Here is a 20,873-nt window from a genome sequence, read left to right on the forward strand (position 1 = left end):
ACGATACACTTGCATGTCTACGTTTCACTATCTGATCCGTAATGACTTATACGGAACACTTCATGCGAACGTCATAAATGTCTTGACACCAGTCTTGCTACTTCCCTGAGTGATCAGAAGAAGATGATCATCATGATTCCCTCTTCGTGGAGACGTACTGCTAACCTGAGGATGTACTGTAACATACTTTATACTTGCGCGGCTTCTTTCCGCAGTGTGCGCGATGACGATTTTTATTACATGTAATATAATAAATATCATTTTTGGTCCGTATTGATGATGTAGATTGAAATAATAACATTAAGTTATTTATTAGACCACCTAATCAATACAAAATCGTCTTGGATGATTTACATAAATTTGTTAGCTAACAAATTTATGTAAATCATCCAAGACGATTTTGTATTGATTAGGTGGTCTAATAAATAACTTAATGTTATTATTTCAAAGACGATTTTTATGTTCAGCACTTCATTAGAACCTCTTGTATTCTTGGCACTTTTTCTGTTTTTACCCCGGAGTGATCAGGAAGGCAACTTTCAGGTTTCCCTCTTTGTGGAAGCCCTGTAGTATATTTCACCCGTGCATTATAATCGACCTAGCGAAGTAAGGTTTACAATTCTCCAAGCAACCACGATTTGTTAGAAGTAGTCTTCATATTGTTAATAACTTACTCGTTCATATTTGGCCTGTGAGTAATGATTCAATCAAGGCTTGCCTCCAAGACAAAGAACAATATACAAGACATATTCTATAAGTTCCTCGTAGATACACTTCTTAGAAACAACTGAACCCATAGATAGCACCTTTGTTACCCGGTTCCGTTTGCCGAAAAAATTTCACTGTCAGATTGTTGGCCGTCAGGGTAGGAGAGGTGGTGGTATTCAATTTCTAATCACCAGATTGAGTGCCAAAAGACTGGATTTAATTCCAAATCTCTCCGCATTGTTCATATGGAGCGAGGGCATGTAACGATTTTGATGGTGATTCATCCGCCGGGTGGCGACTAAGGCTTGGGCACACTCTTTGGTGCTATTCGACATGAGTAGGCTATATGCCGGCACGGAGTTTCACCCTCCTTCTTCCTTCCTTCCTTCTTTCCTATCATACGACACGTCAATCACTTAATCTCATTACCTCCTCTGATAAGGTCGACGACAGGAAGGGCAACTGGTCGTAAAAACTCCACGAAGCTTCATTTCACTTCATACCCGACCCCGTAGTGAAACGGGACACGGGTTGGGCATACAACAAAATAACCCACAGATATGCTCGTTGCGGGTATCCATAGTCTTTGTAGAATACCTACATTAAATCTACATTATTGACTATTTTTCTGAGTGACTATACATATACCGTTTAACTTGAGTCTGGCACATATGAAGTTCCCATAGGCAATTTGTTCACAGGTGCCTGTTTCGTACGTTTGTCTACATTGTCATTTTACATATCCTTTATTTTATTGGGGTTGAAACTATCTGAATAATGACAACTGTTTAGGCAGTAATAAGTTATAGTGCCAAATACACAATTCAAAAAAATTAGGGGAACATGTTTTTGGACGTATGTCATGCTCCACAAAACAATACCTCACACCCAGGTATATTACCGACTAAACCTTTATTCTTTACCGTTGAAGTATACAAAAGAACATTGATGGATTCGCGTTCATATTCATAACACAAACGGAAATGTCCAAATAGGGGCGAAAACAAAGTGATTACAGACCTCCACGGTGGATTTTTATCACAGTTGTATGTCCTCCACGAGCATTTATCACAGCTTGGCATCTACGTGGCATGCTCCGTATAAGTCGACGGAGGCCACGTTGCGGTATCGGGTCCCATTCTTCAATGAGAGCCTGTTCGATGTCTTGGAGATTCTGTGGTGGAATAGGACGCTCACGAACACTTCTGTCAAGCCTATCCCACACATGCTCCATGGGATTAAGGTTGGGACCCACTGCTGGCCATTCCATCTCTTGAATGTCCAGTTCTCGCAAGACAGCTCAAGTGATGCGCGCTACATGAGCACTGGCATTGTCGTGCATGAGTACGAATTCAGAGCCAACGCCGCATGCAGTAACCAACGAATGCTGTAGCAGTATCTGCTCGATGCACCCCTCAGCGTTAAGATTACCACGGACGACGACAAGATTTGTACGACCATCAATACTGATGCCACTCCACATCATCACAGAACCTTGTCCGAATCGGTCGCCTTCCTGGACAACATTTGGCATGTACTGCTCACCACGGCGCTGCGTCTCCATACTAGTGATGGGACATTCGATTCATGTTACTGAATCGATTCATTTGATTCCGTTCACGTTACTGAATCGATCCAGTGATCCGATTCACGGCTCATTGGTCACCGCTCCTACTGCATCTGTGAAGTATGTGCTGGTAAGACAGCAGCAACAGCATTCAGTGCTCGCAGCTGCCATCTGGTCTTCATACTATGAACTCCTTTCTTAGAAAAAGTGCTAGTTACTCTAATACATCGAAGGTTTCCGGCGACGCAGGGTGGGAAAGGTTAGGATTAGGAAGGTAGCAGCCATGGCCTGAATTAAGGTACAGTCCCAGCATTTCCTGGTGTGAAAATGGGGAAACTACGGAAAACCATCTTAACGGCTGCCGACGGTGGGATTCGAACCCACCATCCCCCGAATGCAAGCGCATAGCCACACTATATTAACCGCACGACAACTCGCTCAGTCGTTTTTGAAAATATGCATTTTTCTATCAGCTGAGGATTTTTTTAAATCGTCATATTTTGTCTAGGTTACCCGAAATGTACAGTAGCCCGCTGGTTTTCTGATTCAACATACTGTTATTGCGTCTGTCCACATATGATTGAAGTCTTGTGCAACGATGTGACATATGAACTGAGAAAATACTGAGCCGTTCTTCCCAATATAAAACAGGTACTTTTGAGTGGTCATGAGCATGACTCATAGTCATAGGGCAGGCTAGAGTCGAGTTTAATTGTCAAATGTCAACTAAGTTATAATACTAAGATTCATTAAACTAATAAATAGTATAACCTAATAGCCTACCTACTTACTAGCTACTTCAGAATTATGTTGTGACTACCTTTTTAACACTGCAAATAAATCCATCTATTATTTAAACCTCCCTGTAAGAAGAGGACAGTGAATGCAAATGGGTATTATTTTCAAATGAGCTGAACTCGAGAGTCCATTATAGCATACGATTCTTTCAGTGTAGCATGGCTCACTGTATGTCTCGCTGCAGTGAGCCGATAAGGAGCCGTGCGTATCTTATGTCTCACTGAGCCGGCTCGTTCTCGATTCTTTCGGTGTGCTATGGCTCACTGTATGTCTCGTTGCAGCGGAAGCTCGGCTCTCCGCGTGTCCAGTGAGCCGATAAGGAGCCGTGTGTATCATGTGTATCACTGAGCCGCGCTCGTTCACGATTCTTTCGATGTGCCATGATTCACTGTCTCGCTGCAGCGGAAGCTCGGCTCTCCGCGTGTCCAGTGAGCCGATAAGGAACCGTGTGTATCATGTGTCTCACTGAGCCGCGCTCGTTCACGATTCTTTCGATGTGCCATGATTCACTGTCTCGCTGCAGCGGAAGCTCGGCTCCCCGTCAACGTCCAGTGAGTGCGCCACTCAGCACTGTCCGCTGGGAGTAAGCTGAATTGTGTGCCGTGAGCTCGCCGTTCCTGTGAATCGATTCACTCGGACACTTGAGTGAATCGATACACTGCTCCGAATCATGCATTCTGTAGCCAACACTACTCCATACACGTTGACGTCCATCACGCTGTGTCAGTGGAAATCTGGACTCGTCTGTGAACAACACAGGTCTCCATTGGGGAAGTTGCCAAAAGGCGAGCTGCGCGATCTTGCGTTAAAAGGGGCATTCGAACAGGACGTCTGGGTCGTAAGGACAATTCTCTTAACCTGTTTCTTACTGTCTGGTCAGACACCGTGACTCCAGTGACGATCCTGAGGTATTGTTGTGGTTCTCTGGCAGTTGTTGAACGACACGACGCCGCAACGCATAGATGGTCAGATATCGGTCATCCTGTGGGCTTGTCATGCGTCCACGACCTTGTTCAACCCTCCTTGTGAACTGGCCTGTCTCATTGTAGCGATTGCACAAGCGTTGAATAACTGGCGGAGAGACATTGAGATCCCCAGCAACACGACGAAAAGTCCATCCTACCAGGATGAAAGTGACGGACCTTACGACTTGAGCCTCATTAAGGTGTCTCATGGGATATGCTGGTTGACGTACAACGTGCTCAAATGACCGCAATAGTCTGTGTACCTCACAATCACACACGGACGCACCGCTATTCACTTTGTTTTGAGGGGTCACCTGACAGTTTAATGCATGGCTACGCCTACGGACGGAGTATAACTTCGATTTGTCATACCCTGAGTAGCTAAGGTCTCAAGGTATGCTGTACGACCATTGGAACCCCATCTACCAAATTAACGTTCACATACCAGACGTTACAAAATCCCCTATTTTTTAACTGTGTACTTTATTCAAAAGAAGTGTCGGCTAGACAGCTCTTCCGTAATGTAGCGAGAGTAACAATTTCCAGGGGCTATATTATGCCGTGCCCCTAATATTTATGCAAATCTCACAGCAGAACTGTGCAATGCTGCAGTATACTTGTTACTTGCTTTAGTAAGTTTGCAGTCTAACCTATTAATGCCTAAACATCCGGTCTCCAGTGATGATTTTTGTTTTGAACGGAGATGGGGACACTTCTATGTATGTGGGGCTTGCTCTTACTCCAGCTGCCGATCACAAATTGCAGCAACAATTTTTTGGAAAACAAACAAACAAACAAACAAACAAACAAACAAACAAACAAACAAACAAACAAACAAACAAACAAACAAATAATTAAATAAATAATTAAATAAATAAATAAATAAACAAATAAATAAATAAATAAATAAATGTGTGTGTCCAACCCTTGTCCCGTTTCCCTATGGGGTCGGGTATAGGGTGAGATGAATCTGTCGTGTCGGGTTTTTATGACCGGATGCCCTTCCTGACGTCAACCTCAGAGGAGTTAATGAGATGAAATGAATGATGTGATATATGATAGTAGGGAGAGGGTGAAACCTGGTTCCGGCACGTAGCCTACTCCTGTCGAATAGCACCAAGGGGTCTGCTCAAGGCTTAACGTCCCTATCCGGAGAGGTTTTGAATTTAATCCAAGCTTTTGGCACGCAATCTAGTTATTAGAAATTGTATACCACCACCTCTCCTATCCTGCCGGCCAACATTCTGATGGTGAAATTTTTTTCGACCAACGGGACTCGAACCGGTTAACCTCGGTGTCAGCCCGTTTAGACTTCAGCGCCACCCCAGGCGGGCTAATATATAAATAATGTATTTAGTGTCACGTTAACTGACAAAGGTTTTCGGAGACTAGTCAAGGGATATAGGCTTGAGAGAGAGAGAGAGAGAGCGCTATACTAAACTACACTAACCTAAGCAATGTCAAGCTAAATGTTACAGATCGCCACGGAGGCGATTTTCATAGCTTTAGCTGGCTTCGCGCATGCGCACAATCACTTTTTTGACCGGCGTCTAGCAAACAGTCGTTTTATGTGTGTGGCTTTCGTGAATTACCTCAATACAGCAGTTGTTATATTGCTCAATTGTTTGTTAATTATCATGGAAGGCAGGTGAAAGGAAGAAAGAATGAATGACTTATTGAAGAGACAAAAAAATATACTTTTCTGTCAAAATATTAAAGATATAGCCTACAATCATGAAAAAAAACCTGTTCCCAACAAATAAATGAAAGTCGGTACGTATCTTTACATACATTATTACCCTACATCTATTATTTGAGAACTTCATATTTTTTAAAATATCATCCTCAGGAAGGCCGACAGTGGGGTAGACGAGGAGTGGAAAGGAATGGTGTCGGGACATTTCGTACCACGAACATTGCATACCACTTTATGTCAGATGAGAATTCCAGTTCTACGTTCCTACGCTCATTACCACATTAACAACAGTAGTGATAACTTTGCGCGGCTTTTAACATTTTGACATTGTAACAGAGTTGTGTACTACCACTTAAGGGCGGTCTGTGTACGCTCTTCGAGGGATACGCATATAACGTCAGGCGAAGGACGATACTGTTACTTGGTATTTGTGCACAGCAACAATCGGACAAGTGTTGTGTATTTATAAAATCAAGAGGAGATTTGCCAGTCAAAAGCCTCGATTAAGTGTGATATCTGATGTTATTGTCGCCGTATGTATTACCAGTATTAATTGGTATGTTAATTAAAATTGAAGTCGCCGGTTTCATCCATGACCATGATTGAGATAGCTAAATAAAATTCAGGAGACTCAATCGTCAAAAGGTACCAGTGTTTCGCCCCAGTGCGGCATGGACTCTTTCACATGTATAGGTTGCAGTGGTGTCGCTACGGGCGTGCTAGCCGGCCAGTGTTTTGGGAAGGTGCGGTATCCAACTGAAGAGCCCATGTCGCACTGGGGCGAAACACTGGTATTTTGACGGTTTCGTCCATGTTGAGCTCCTCATAACCAGCTATTTTTATGTTTCTTAGTGCGACGTCCAGAGGTTTTGTCATCATTTCTCAGGAGAACAATTCAAAAACGTAATCGATGTGGACCTTGCCATGCAAAATTGAACATCAGTGTCATCAGCAAGTTTCGCGAGAAAATATTTTTAGACTATGGGTGACACCAAAAGATTACAACAAACTACAAAAGTAATAGCGTTGCAGTATTTCTGTTCGTCCCCGGGAACTCGCCAGTTTTAAATTGTAGGCCCTAACCGCACTCACTACACCACTGTGGTTTACAGAACATCTTCTCGTATAAATTACTAACTTAAAATACTGTAAGCGCCTATTGAAGTAAATACGGATGTAATGCACCCGGAATAATTCCCACTCTTAAAAGGCCCGGTTTCACAGTATACGCTTAAGCCTTGGATCTGACTTAAGCGGGAGCTTAAACTCTGGACGAGTTTCACAGTGGGGAGTGCATGTGGTAAGCCGAGCTTATCTGTGACTGGCTTAAGCTGTATGAAACTGAGGTTTAAGCTAAGGATTCAGTTCAGATGGTAGAGCGCTGGCCTTCTTATAGCCCAACTTGGCAGGTTCGATCCTGTCTCAGTCCTGTGGTGAAGGTGCTCAAATTCATAGTTAGTGGGACGTAAAACCAATAATATTAACATTAAATAACTTATATTTCTGCATATATTTCGAGGCTCCTGAAATAATACAGTTTCCGTGTTCCGATATACAGTAAGAGAGACAAAAATGTCGGTCGGTCACTTGCTTTCTTGGCTTACGCTGCGTGAACCATCAACGATAGACCCCAAGTGTAAGCGTACGAATTGTAGAGCATAGAAACCTCTACAAAAAAGTCCGCGGTGGTATATACCTTTTTCCAACCGTTTGCCCTCTACAAGCGATTTTATGCTATACTCAGCGGTTAAAAAAATATAACTCCTTAACATTAAATAAATATTTCGATATTATTCTCGAATTCCTCATCGAAATAAATTGTTTGACCTCCTCCAGTATTTTATAAGGATTACAATAACCTTGTCAGGACATTATTTGCATGAATGGTTCAGAAGTTATGGCCATTTTAGACTGTAGTGGTAATACGTGTCAGCAGGACGGACGAGTGACCTTTTCTAAACTTTGTTACTATTATTGGAATCACATTTTCCGTTCATTTTTCTAAATTATCTTGGCTGATAAACGATGTATAACCTACAAGTCAATGAATCATAGGCTACGGATGTAAACAAAGATGAGAATTGAATCATTGCGCATGCGAAAGCATTACCAACTTCGGAGATGTTCAGCTTAGTAAAGCTGCACGTGGTCCCCCTACTGTGAAACTCTTAGTGTTTAAGCCAAAGAGTACGCCTTGCTTAAGCGGCGTGCGTGGCTTACTAAAGCTTCGGCTTAAACTCAAACTGTGAAACCGGACCTAAGTGATACGGAATGTCTTCTAAATATTCTGATGTTGAAAAGATTTCTTAGCAGTCACAGTAGGGGTCCCCATACTATGGAAAACGTAAAATTAAGCATTTTCCTCAATTGTGCCAAACGTTGAAGGGCTAAATAGCCCAGAAAGATTTCAAATTGTGAGCCTGGGATAGCTCTATCAAACTTAAAAAAAAAAATCGAAGTTCGAAAATCACTTCCGGCTTAAATAAAATCAGCCTAAAATCACTCGTTTCTTTACGAGTTTTCTTTGTGATTAAAATCCCAGCAAAATTAACTTATTTACATAATTATTTCAAGGGCTGCCTGGCCGAGGCGGTAAAGGCGTACTCGGTTCGCCCGGTAGGACGTAGGTTCGAATCCCCGTCAGGAAGTAGTAAAATTTAAGAAATGAGATTTGACACTTCCAGGGGTGCATATGGCCCTGAAGTTCACTCAGCCTACACCAAAAATGAGTACCAGGTTAATTCCAGGGGGCAAAGGCGGCCGAGCGTAGAGCTAACCACTCTACCCCATCAAGTGTCGAGGCTTTATCTTCCACTCCTCCCAGGGCCTTCATGGCCTGTACGGAGATGACTTTGCTTTGACTTTGCTTACATAATTATTTCTGGTAATGTGTTCATTAGATCAATACCCTCAGGCATTTTTTGATATTTTGAAAAATGTTCACATCGAATTTAGTTATGACTTGAGTGAAACTCGGGACTGACATTATCGCTCGTACTGGTAGAAAAAGGCAAACTGCTAATCTAATCGACCGGATAACGACGATTAAATTGTAATGTAATTGTAATTGTAATTTTTGGGAAGAAATAAAGAATGTATCCTCATCATCATCATCATCATCATCATCATCATCATCATCATCATCATCTGTTTACCCTCCAGGGTCGGCTTTTCCCTCGGACACAGCGAGGGATCCCACCTCTACCGCCTCAAGGGCAGTGTCCTGGAGCTTCAGACTCTTGGTTGGGGGATACAACTGGGGAGTATGACCAGTGCCTCGCCCAGGCGGCCTCACCTGCTATGCTGAACAGGGGCCTTGTGGAGGGATGGGAAGATTGGAAGGGATAGGCAAGGAAGAGGGAAGGAAGCGGCCGTGGCCATAAGTTAGGTACCATCCCGGCATTCGCCTGGAGGGGAAGTGGGAAACCACGGAAAACCACTTCCAGGATGGCTGAGGTGGGAATCGAACCCACCTCTACTCAGTTGACCTCCCGAGGCTGAGTGGACCCCGTTCCAGCCCTCGTACCACTTTTCAAATTTCGTGGCAGAGCCGGGAATCGAACCCGGGCCTCCGGGGGTGGCAGCTAATCACGCTAACCACTACACCACAGAGGCGGACATGTATCCTCATACTATACTATATTTTATTTCCCTAAAGTGTGTAGCTCATATCCCTAGGAATTTTCAACAATGAGTTGCTTGCCTGAAGGGCTAGTCCTGTGGAATTTTGACGAACACTTCGCCGATTATCAGCCGGTCAAGTGGTACGAAATGTCCGGGATACGAACGGAATTAATGACGCAAATTCTGGTTCAGATATCAGACAAGACTGACGGATTACCAACCAGTGTGCTAACGATCAGCAGGAAGTGATACTGATAAGGCACGATCTTGATTCTCGAGTAATCTGTCTCATTCACAAGATCAAAAGACGATAGGTGCTATGAAAACTATTCGAAGAAATTCCTTAGATAAACAGGCTGTTAAGAGCGCAATACGTGTTGCCTAACTTACGTCATCACTCCCATGACGACACCATTGTATCAGCGTATTGTACATGACGACGATACGTGGCCAAAAAGAACAGAGATGTCAGACACATCCGTTCAGCCCTCGCTCCTGCAAACTGTGTAGTCACCTACATAAAATGTGTCGAATCGAAACGAAGTACTCAAGTGAGTTAGGTAGTTGCGTGTTACGGGCCACGCTACTGTAAGCTTGCAACTGGGAGATTGCTGGTTTGAACCCCATCACCGGCAACCCTGAATATGACTTCCCGTGGATTCTCATTTTTACACCAGACAAATGCTGGAGCTGGACCTTAGTTCTTCCGAGTTTTAGCCCTTTCCTGTCCCATCGTCACCGAAAACCTGAATATGTACGATGTTAAAAATCACTGGCAAATCGAGCGCTACTATTCGTACATAACTTTTTATTCTTCGGAGCCGATTAACATACAGTAGATGCTGGGTTTTTTTTTTTTACGTCGCACCGACACAGGTAGGTCTTATGGCGACGATGGGACAGGAAAGGGCTAGGACTGGGAAGGAAGCGGCCGTGGCCTTAATTAAGGTACAGCCCCAGCATTTGCCTGGTGTGAAAATGGGAAACCACGGAAAACCATCTTCAGGGCTGCCGACAGTGGGAAGATGCTGGTTTTTAAACAAGGCTGGCACGGTTCAAACCCCAGCGAATATATGCGAGATTTGTTTAAACTTTGAACTGGCGGACATTTAATCCGTAGTAGCATGGATATGTTAGGCCTACAGATATTGCTGACTCTACGTATAAACTCAATCAAAAAGCATTAACATATCACATATGTCTACATATAAATACATCATTTTATTCACAAATTACAAAACATTTACGGAAAAAACTACCGTACTGAATTCTTTGAGATAATTATTTTTGTATAAACCTTTACTCTATGCTTATAAATATGCAGAGGGTATATTTAGGTAGAATAAAAGTCAGACGAAAAGAGCACGAGCACGAGCACCCACACACACCAACTTTGACTCGGCAAAACAGAGTTCATGCAACCTCTGTGTACCACATTTTCTACACTTTACTCAGAATCCGCTGGGTCACTCTTCCATTTTTGGCAGGCCCCCATATGTGTTCTAGTTTACGGTGGTTAATATCACTGGTACACCGCAAAAGGTCTCTCCTTCCTAATGAACATCCTCCAATTGAGGGGAGGTTGCACAAAACCTAACATCTACAAAATTATCAATTTTGAGATATTGGTGTATCCTTATGCTTTAGCACCAGCTGAATACCTTGGCGTAGTCGAAATTTAGCTAAACGTAACATCTGATGACGTAGAAGGTGGATGAAGTTACGGGGTTTTCACGAAACTTAACGTCTACTTGCAACGGGTGTTTACAAAAGTGAACATTTCGCTGCAGTTACTGAAACTTGATTATCTATATACTTAATTTAAAACGCAAGGCGCTTTTCCATGTAAGTTGCAAGCAATCTCCCACAGGACGGATTTTTTATGAAATGTTTTGTAGATAAAAGGCAATGAAAATGCGTCAGAACTATGTTTTTGTTTATTTCAACCATTATTAGTATCGTTTTTCGCGAAATTATTTCATTATTCAGAAGAAAAAACGTGCAAAGTGCCTAATTCTAGGTAGAGACTGGCAAATATTTTATTTTAAATCCAAGTTCAGGAAACTTTGAAGAAGCAGCTTCCATTAAAAATGGCTGGCGACCGTGTGTTGCAAAATAAGAAGAGACAGGTTTCCGTAAAAAGAACATACGCAGGGTCCAGAATTGAAGTTGAGGTTCTTAAGCCGAGAATAAGTAATGTAAAGGCCATTGATACAGCTGTGAAACTTCAATTCATAAATCACGTTAGTAAAAAAAAGAAGAGTGCTAACAGAGAAGTTACTGAATTACTTCGATGCGTCTTCACCAGAAGCGTTAATATTTTAAGAAGACGTGTGCCGGGTGTCAGAAGAATGGTGAGGATAAAGCACCGTCTGTGTATTTTTATGAATATTAGTGGATAGTGTTGTGTTTATCAGTGAAGTGCCCTTGTTATTTTTAGGACTTTATTATTGACAATATTTTCGGACAATTCATCTGAACAAAGGCATTTATTATTTATTCTTCTTCCTTTCACTGCAGAATACGCTTTAAATGTCTAAGGACAGTAGGTTTTTACTTGAAAATCTAGATGTTGACTTTTGTAAATAAAATAAAAAATAAAAAAAATGTTACAGGGAGAGTTGGCCGTGCGGTTAATGGCGCGCTAGTGTGAGCTTGCATCCGGGAGATAGTGGTTTCGAACCCCACTGTCGGCAGCCCTGAAGATGGTTTTCCGTGGTTCCCCATTTTCACACCAGGCAAATAATAATTTCGTGTGGCGATTTCTAGCCGAGTGCAGCCCTTGTAAGGCAGACCCTCCGACGAGGGTGGGCGGCATCTGCTATGTGTAGGTAACTGCGTGTTATTGTAGTGGAGGATAGTGTTATGTGTGGTGTGTGAGTTGCAGGGATGTTTGGGACAGCACAAACACCCAGCCCCCGGGCCAATGGAATTAACCAATGAAGGTTAAAACCCCCAACCCGGCCGGGAATCGAACCCGGGACCCTCTGAGCCGAAGGCCAGTACGCTGACCATCAGCCAACAAGTCGGACATCAGGCAAATTATAGGGATGTACCTTAATTAAGGCCACAGCCGCTTCCTTCCCATCCCTAGGCCATTCCTACCCTGTCGTCGCCATAACACCTATCTGTGTCGGTGCGACACGAGGAAGTACAACTAGGCAACCATCCTCTATATAACACTTAATCAGAGAGAGAAAAAAAATGGCAGGGATCCGACACTTCAAAAATCAGCCAAAGAGAGACAAGGGCCACAAATGGTGTGGAAATCAATGACTCCCTAGCCCTCGGAACCCAATAGCGTCAGGTTCGGAAAAGAACAAATGTTGACCAAGGACGATCGGATAGGATAGATGGAAGTGAGGAGCCTGGCACAAGTAACTGGAAGTAATGCTTGGACTCAGCTAAATCACCCCGTGGCCACCAACCCACAGTCCCACAGCCACAGGGGATGCTAAGTGATATTATTTCCTTATACAAATGTTCGGATTACACCAAGATATAAGGCACATTTATGTCAGACACCAGCATCAGGCGTTAGTCAGCTCGAGGGTTAAAGGAAGTCATAACCTAACAGTTCTCGAATCTAGGTTAAACTTGGGGTCCCGTGACCATGATCAAGATACTGACAGCCACGTTACCTTTTTTCCCCCTTTATATTTCACTGGAAACACAACCTTGGGTAATTTAAGCCTGTTACAAGAATTAAGTGGAGTACGCTCGAGAATCATTTTCAGTGGTTTCCAAGAAAGGAAGTCGCTGCGCACACGAAACACGGTTGAAAGATTCGCTGGCTCATATGATCCCACTTCATGGCGTCATTCGCTCACAGCCCTTGTAGCAGCGATGCCCGATAATAATAAAAACAGCTCAGAAAATAATCTAAAATAATTCACTGACAAGTAGCTACATTAACTCACCAATGTCGAGCGTGATAATATCACCGTCCTACACAGACCCCTCGTGCCAACACACTGCCTGTGAAGTTCTATTCAACCGCTTTTTATCGTCCGAGATAAGAGCTGTTTATACCGAGCGACTATGCAGTTACACCTATAATTCAACAGTCATTCATTGATAGCTCATTTATCAAGTTCACAGTCCGGCCAGAAATGTCCATACCGGGCGAGTTGGCCGTGCGCGTAGAGGCGCGCGGCTGTGAGCTTGCATCCGGGAGATAGTAGGTTCGAATCCCACTATCGGCAGCCCTGAAAATGGTTTTCCATGGTTTCCCATTTTCACACCAGGCAAATGCTGGGGCTGTACCTTAATTAAGGCCACGGCCGCTTCCTTCCAACTCCTAGGCCTTTCCTATCCCATCGTCGCCATAAGACCTATCTGTGTCGGTGCGACGTAAAGCAACTAGAAAAAAAAAAGTCCATACGTGTCTCATATTTTAAGAAATAACTGCGGGACCCGGAAATTTACTTACGAATATTTTATCGGAATTTATTTATTTATTTATTTATTTAGCGTACGATGTTAACACAAGGAAGAACAACAACTATACAGACATACATTACATACACACTACTATAAATAAAAATATTAACTAGTAATAGTAATAGTAATAATAATAATAATAATAATAATAATAATAATAATAATAATAATAACAATGCATATTATCATAATTACCACATCTCCTACCAGGCTAAACTGAAACACTACTGCGTAGTACTCAGACGGGCAAGCTTTTACGCTGCAGAAACACTAGCAAAAATGGAAGACATATCAATTGAGAAAAAGGAAATAAAATTCCTCACAAAGATTTTGGATCCTAAGAAAGTGTCCGATGGTTTTTATCTTCCACCTGCGATCAAACAAGGAACTGTATACGAGAGTCGAAAAGATCACCGTTATGGTCACCTGAAGAGGTTGAGCCCGGAGAGATTGGCGTACAAATTGCTCACTTCACAGGAAATATAGAAATATCATTCCCGCTGGCTGAAGGAGGTTTATGAAGACGTGCGGGTAAATGATGTAAGACCAGATAACATACTGGAGCGGACAAAATCTTTATGAAAAAAGTTGCGGAGTTGAAAGATGATCCAGAGAAAGAACTTGCTAAACCACGGAGCATCTTGGCGGAAGAACCTCTGAAAAGGAGCGTGAGGTTCAGTGGCGGGGGGGGGGGGGGACATGACTGTTTCTTAATTCAGTAGCTGAACAGTGAGTTTATATATTGATAAAGCTACAGCACACAACAAAGGATTATTTGTTTTACAGAGGGTTATTTCAGACTTAGGCCGTCGTAGTACAGAACTTCTTTCATCAATAGGAGTACGGTAGTTACTTCTGAAAGGATGTGGGTTTCCCAACTTGTTCGAATAACAACCATCCCTTGCTGCCATTCACAACAATCAACAAGGCTTTTGAAGTAAATAGCCAGCTCTGAGAACCCAGGAATCTGCGAAGATGCGATAACTAAGACATCCTTATCTAAACTCTAAATTCCGAAGTTTCGAGCCTGTTTATAACTCGGCTGTCAGTGTAGGTAAGTAGGCTTACGATGGATGGTTGAGTTGTAAATTAATCGGTCCTTGAAAGGAGATTATTTCTTAATATTGTGACGGTCAGCGAGTTTTAGTTACTATAATTGGAATATACATTTCTTGTGTGTGTGTGCGCGTGTTTTATATTTATTCCTGCGGAGTTAAAAACTAAATTGTGTAACATTATTATTATTATTATTATTATTATTATTATTATTATTATTATTATCATCTGTTTACCCTCCAGGTTCGGCTTTTCCCTCGGACTCAGCGAGGGATCCCACCTCTACCGCCTCAAGGGCAGTGTCCTGGAGCTTCAGACTCTTGGTCGGGGGATACAACTGGGGAGCATGACCAGTACCTCGCTCAGGCGGCCTCACCTGCTATGCTGAACAGGGGCCTTGTAGGGGGATGGGAAGATTGGAAGGGATAGGCAAGGATGAGGGAAGGAAGCGGCCGTGGCCTTAAGTTAGGTACCATCCCGGCATTCGCCTGGAGGTGAAGTGGGAAACTACGGAAAACCACTTCGAGGATGGCTGAGGTGGGAATCGAACCCACCTCTACTCAGTTGACCTCCCGAGTCTGAGTGGACCCCGTTCCAGCCCTCGTACCACTTTTTTTTCAAATTTCGTGGCAGAGCCGGAATCGAACCCGGACCTCCGGGGGTGGCAGCTAATCACGCTAACCACTACACCACAGAGGCGGCCTTATTATTATTATTATTATTATTATTATTATTATTATTATTATTATTATTATTATTATTATCGTCGTTGCTGTTCATTGTAATTATATACAACCTTGTACTACGTAATTAACTTTTAACTTTCCTTATCAGGAAACGAGGGGTCCATTTTCAATTATTGCGGGGGGGGGGGCGAGCTTCTTAGCGCGCTACTGCTTTGGTTATTATGTAAACAAAAAAGTGTAAGCCTAACAAAAAGATGCAAGTAGTTTGTGTAACCGTAGTCCACAGTTGGCCGTATCGATGTAAATAATTATACATATTAATGGAATGACAGAAGACAAAACATGGTTAGAGCCTAAAGTCTACTCAAGGATCTATGGTATAAGCACTGAAAAAGGCTCTCAAATTGCACTCGATGATGAGATGGATGGTTTGCTAAAGACATTATCAATGGGACTGATCCATCAATTATTTATTAAACATGAACTTGCAGCATATTTTGATAAACTGTGTAATATCAACTACCATGTGTACTATCATTTAATGTCTATACTGCGCATTTGTAAGATCTACTCGTACAGTTTGATTTCATGTAGGCCCTATGATAATTATTCTCTATAAACAAGCATGACATTCTAGGTTCTATCTGAGGCAAAGCGACTTATCACATGAAAAGCCGTATCTCTCCTTATAGAACAATAATGGGATATTAGATGAGCCCCACAGACATTACGTGATGAGCTTTCCGCAATTCAGTATCATCTTGCAGTTATAAGAAAGATTAAATTGGTCTGAAAGCCTCACTTCAGTGTCTATCGTGATCTGCAATTCAAAGCTGATCTGAGAACAGGAGCCGTCTAAATTAAACTAACAAGAAAAAATATCTCGATCGATCAGAAGGCAAAGTGTCTAATTCATTCTGGTTCGTTCCCGGCCGAAGTAGATGACAGGCCCTAACTGATGACGTGTGTGTCATCACTCATCACCCAGCCCATACCGTACCATAGTTACGATATAGAGCCCGGATATTTTAGGCAATGAAATGAAATGGCGCATGGCTTCTATTGCCGGAAGTGTCCGAGGACTAGTTCGGCTCGCCAGGTGCAGGTCTTTCGAATTGACTCCCGTAGGCGACCTGCACGTCGTGATGAGGATGATGAAGACGACATATACAGCCAGTCCCCGTGCAAGCGAAATTAACCATATTATGGTTAAACTTACCTACCCTGCCGGGAATCGAACCCGGGGCCCCTGTGACCAAAGGCCAGCACGCTAACCATTTAGCCCATTTAGCCATGGAGCCGGACTTTTAGGCAGTTATAGGTTAGAATGCAAACTTACTGAAGCGAGTACAAATATAGTCTATCCTCACAACGGCTATGCTACGAGTTTTGCATAAACATTAGGAGTTAGGCCACGGCCAACTCTATAGATAGTTCCGGCCTGCTACACTTAACAGTTACAAGGAATGACGTCACACTTTTAGTTTTTGGATATGGAGGTATGAGTCTTGTTTGCATGGTGATTTGGTAGCACACTGTTGTTATTTCAACATTATTAGAGGTGTTCGTTCACGTTTACAAGTGATAACTGTACGAAAAGTTATCAGTAAAAGATGTACTTTCAGCAATAGTGGACCCACGAGTTAACCACCGGTATTATAGCATTGTAATCTGAGCAGTCTGATGTTAGGAAATATTGCTAGGTTATGTGATTACGTGAACCTATTGAACTATTATGAACTGTCTAATGTAGTTTAACGTGTATTATTCAATAGTGTACCTGGTTGTACGTCTAATTACCGACAAGTAAGGGAGAGGCTATCTCAACATTTGCGTTTTCTAGAGGTAAGGAGAAGCGAGACATTTTGGGAAATTATTTTTTTTACCTGTTATTCATAAATAATTAACACTATGTACTCAAATGTAAAATAATTACATTTTAGAGACAACAGTTCACCTGGTGACCATCATACTATTTTTCAAATTGTTGTGGAGAGCTACAGATTAACTCAGACCTTTATATCTGATTGAAAGATGTATTTTTAAACAGTGGAAATCGTATGGGTGTTTCTTTTAATGTAATGAAAATGAATATATAAGAATTCGTAATTTCTGTGACAAGTGCGAGTGTGTGGTATAGAGTTAATGAGGGTTGTGTTCAAGATCTGTCATATTTCGGAAAACGCATTATTTAACAATTATTCATAAATAATTAACAACAACATCATATGCTCAAACAAGCATAAAACAATGGCATTATTTCTGATAAACTACAATTCGCCTAGTGACCATCATCGCACAATCGAGGTGAGAAACCTTCAGTCGAGCTTTTAAAATGTGATATACCTTGAGAGGATATATTTGTATATTTGTATGTAATTTCTTCTGATAGTGTTCCTTCGATGTTATGTGTGTGTAGGCTTATTATTGCATTTCTTTTGTCACAGTATGATATAAAGTATCGTATCAATAATATAGCAATTACACACCACAACGTAGACTTAGCACTAAACGTGTGATATCAAGATGGCTGTGGTTAGGCCCATCAGAACCCCTAGAATTTATGTTACTCTCACTAAATTACGGGAGAGCTAACTAGACGACACCTTAATAACCAAATCAGTTTGCATCCTAACCTATTACTGCATAAAAATCCGGTCTAGGTTACGAACTACGACCCCATTACTCACTCCCTGTAAATAAGCTGAAGAAAAAGTCTTTTTTACGATCTTCTCGTATCCGCAGTGGAAAAGAGATATGCCAACTGTGACGCTACCCTTATGAGGAAGCGTTTCTCATTGGCTAATATGATTAAAGTGAAGGCTGCAAAATGTAGGGGATTTGCAGAGTCTACCGCAATTTGTATTTCCTGTCTCTATGATCCCTTTTACCGGTCACATAGATTGGATAACAGTACAGGAAGATCTGCAAGGAAATGGATACAATGCAATGCTCTGTCGGATCAATTATTTATCACTGAAATGCGTGCACCAACCGACCCTATGAGCGACAATTTCACACCATCCATAGCAGAGACTGGCCGCATAAAGAATGGCATTACTAGCATCACTTATACCTCAGCCACTTTCATATTGTCAAAGCCAAGGGTAAGACAGGCAAGGTCAATGAAAGTAACAAATTTAGTCTAGCCCATACCAGAAGACACAGTGCACTGTAAACACTACATCTTGCCAGCAAAGGCCTACTCCAGTGCCTACTGTCTTATTTAAAATGGTACTGTATTCCTGAAAAGAGCCTCCATGGCTCAGGCGGCAGCACGCCGGTCACTCATCGCTGGGTTCCGTGGTTCAAATCCCGATCACTCCATGTGAGATTTGTGTTGGACAAAGTGGAGACGGGGCAGGTTTTTCTCCGGGTACTCCGGTTTTCCTTGTCATATTTTATTCCAGCAACACACTCCGATTTCATTTCATCTGTCAATCATTAATAACTGCCCCAGAGGAGTGCGACAGGCTTCGGCAGCCGGCACAATTCATATCCTCGCCGCTAGATAGGAGCTTCATTGAATCCATTCCCGACCCGGTTGAATGACTGGAAACAGGCTGTGGATTTTCATTTTCACTGTATTCCCGAAAGCTTTCATTTTAAACTGTGTACTTACTGGGCACATGCCACAGATTCATTGCTCTTCCTTTCAATAAAATGGATTAATAATGCGCAGAATGTGATTTTTAGTCAATATTTAATACATTGTGTACAATGTCACGTTAGAACACGTTTCAATAACAGCAATTCTATGCTTCATTTTTTACACAATAGACCAAACCAAACCAAACCAAACCAAACCACATGGCGCAACAGCCCCGAAGGGCCTTGGCCTTCCAACGTACCGCTGCTCAGCCCATAGGTCTGCAGACTACGAGGTGACGTATGTTCGGCAGGACGAATCCTTTCGGCCGTTATTCTTGGCGTTCTAGACCGGGGCCGCCATCTCGCCGTCAGATAGTTCCTCAATAGTAATCACGTAGGCTGAGTGGATCTCGAACTAGCCCTCCGGCCAGGTTAACATCCCTGACCTGGCCGGGAATCGAACGCAGGCCTCCGAATAACAGGCAGACACGCTACCCATATATCGCGGGGCCGACATTACACGATAGAGTCTTGTCCAAACACCACTTTCCTGAGTTTTGTGGCATATACCTTTTTTCCACTCTGCTCCTTACTTGTTGAAATACTGAATACCTTCGATGGGGGAAGGGGAGGTTGGGGCGGAAGGACAAAATTAACGCAACCTAACAAATCTTACAGTATAATTTCGCTACTAGATGGCAGGAAGAGCAAATCGAATTGTTATTCTTTTTTATCTGTTGTCTGTTTGTTTTCCCCACACCCTGGCGAGATCACGGATGAGAACAGTGTCGCACGTGCGGACCTGTTATTCGGCCAGATGCCCTTGCTGACGCAAACCTTCCTGAAAGGAATTTATTCAATACAACTGCGTGTTTCTGTCGTGATTTAGTTTATAGTATTGCGTGTATACTGTGTGGGGACGATTGTATTGAGACAAACATGAACAGCCAGTTCCCTAACCAAATGCGGGTAAAAATCCTCGTTCCGGCCGGGAATCGAACCTGAAACCATCTGGTCCGAAGGCCAGGAGTGAAGGTCAGCGCTCTATTATTATTATTATTATTATTATTATTATTATTATTATTATTATTATTGAAGTAGTAGTTTTACGTCCCAGCAACTACTTTTAAGATTTCCCGAGACCATGAGGTGCCGGAAACCAAAATGAGGCTGACGTACTTTGGTTCCTTCAAATACTACCCGTCTGAACCAGGATCGAACCTGCCAACCTGGGCTCAGAAAAGCAGCACTCTACTGCCTGAGCTACTCAGACCGGCAGTAAGCCCTTTATTAGAGTCATATATTCACGGTCAAAAGTGGAGACATTTGGCAGGCTGCATTTAAACAAGCCTGTCATTCTTAGAGATTACAGTGGATGTTTCTCGGTACAGACTGTCGAGGGAATATCATTTTCCACAAATATATATTTGTGTTAAAAGTGGAAGTACAAGAAAGGAAGGTGGCATGTCATGGTGTGACGCTGCCTGTCGAAGGAGGCAATGGCCCGTGTCATGGTGTACCCAGTGGTCACGTCTCGCCTCAGGCTAGAACATTCCTTGGGCTTTCTGTTCGGAAATTGGCCGTGAAGAATGGCCGAGCACTGACCTCAGTAGCGTCTTTCAGCGTCCTTTTACCTCACTTCAGAGTCAAGGCCGTGTTGTCCACATGTGTGCCTTCGTAATGTCTCATGTACACCAAAGTTTAAATTCAATAGTTCACAAGAAAAATTGTCAAATGTT

The 20,873-nt window shown here is 42.6% G+C and overlaps 1 protein-coding gene across 4 annotated transcripts in view; it reads right to left on the reverse strand.

Annotated features, from left to right (window-relative positions):
• LOC136865980 (beta-1,4-glucuronyltransferase 1) overlaps positions 1-20,873 on the reverse strand; it is a 467,674-nt gene that overhangs the window by 144,725 nt on the left and 302,076 nt on the right. The window contains exon 1 of one of the 4 annotated variants that reach the window (XM_067142566.2): positions 13,279-13,325. The exons of 2 other annotated variants lie outside the window; for them this stretch is intronic. The gene's annotated coding sequence lies outside the window, so the exon portion shown is untranslated. Of the gene's footprint in view, positions 1-13,278; positions 13,326-20,873 lie in introns of those variants that run through there. One more of the 4 variants, XM_067142569.2, reaches the window with a different exon arrangement.

This window comes from Anabrus simplex, chromosome 3, assembly GCF_040414725.1.
Source record: "Anabrus simplex isolate iqAnaSimp1 chromosome 3, ASM4041472v1, whole genome shotgun sequence".
NCBI classification, from domain to species: Eukaryota; Metazoa; Arthropoda; class Insecta; order Orthoptera; family Tettigoniidae; genus Anabrus; species Anabrus simplex.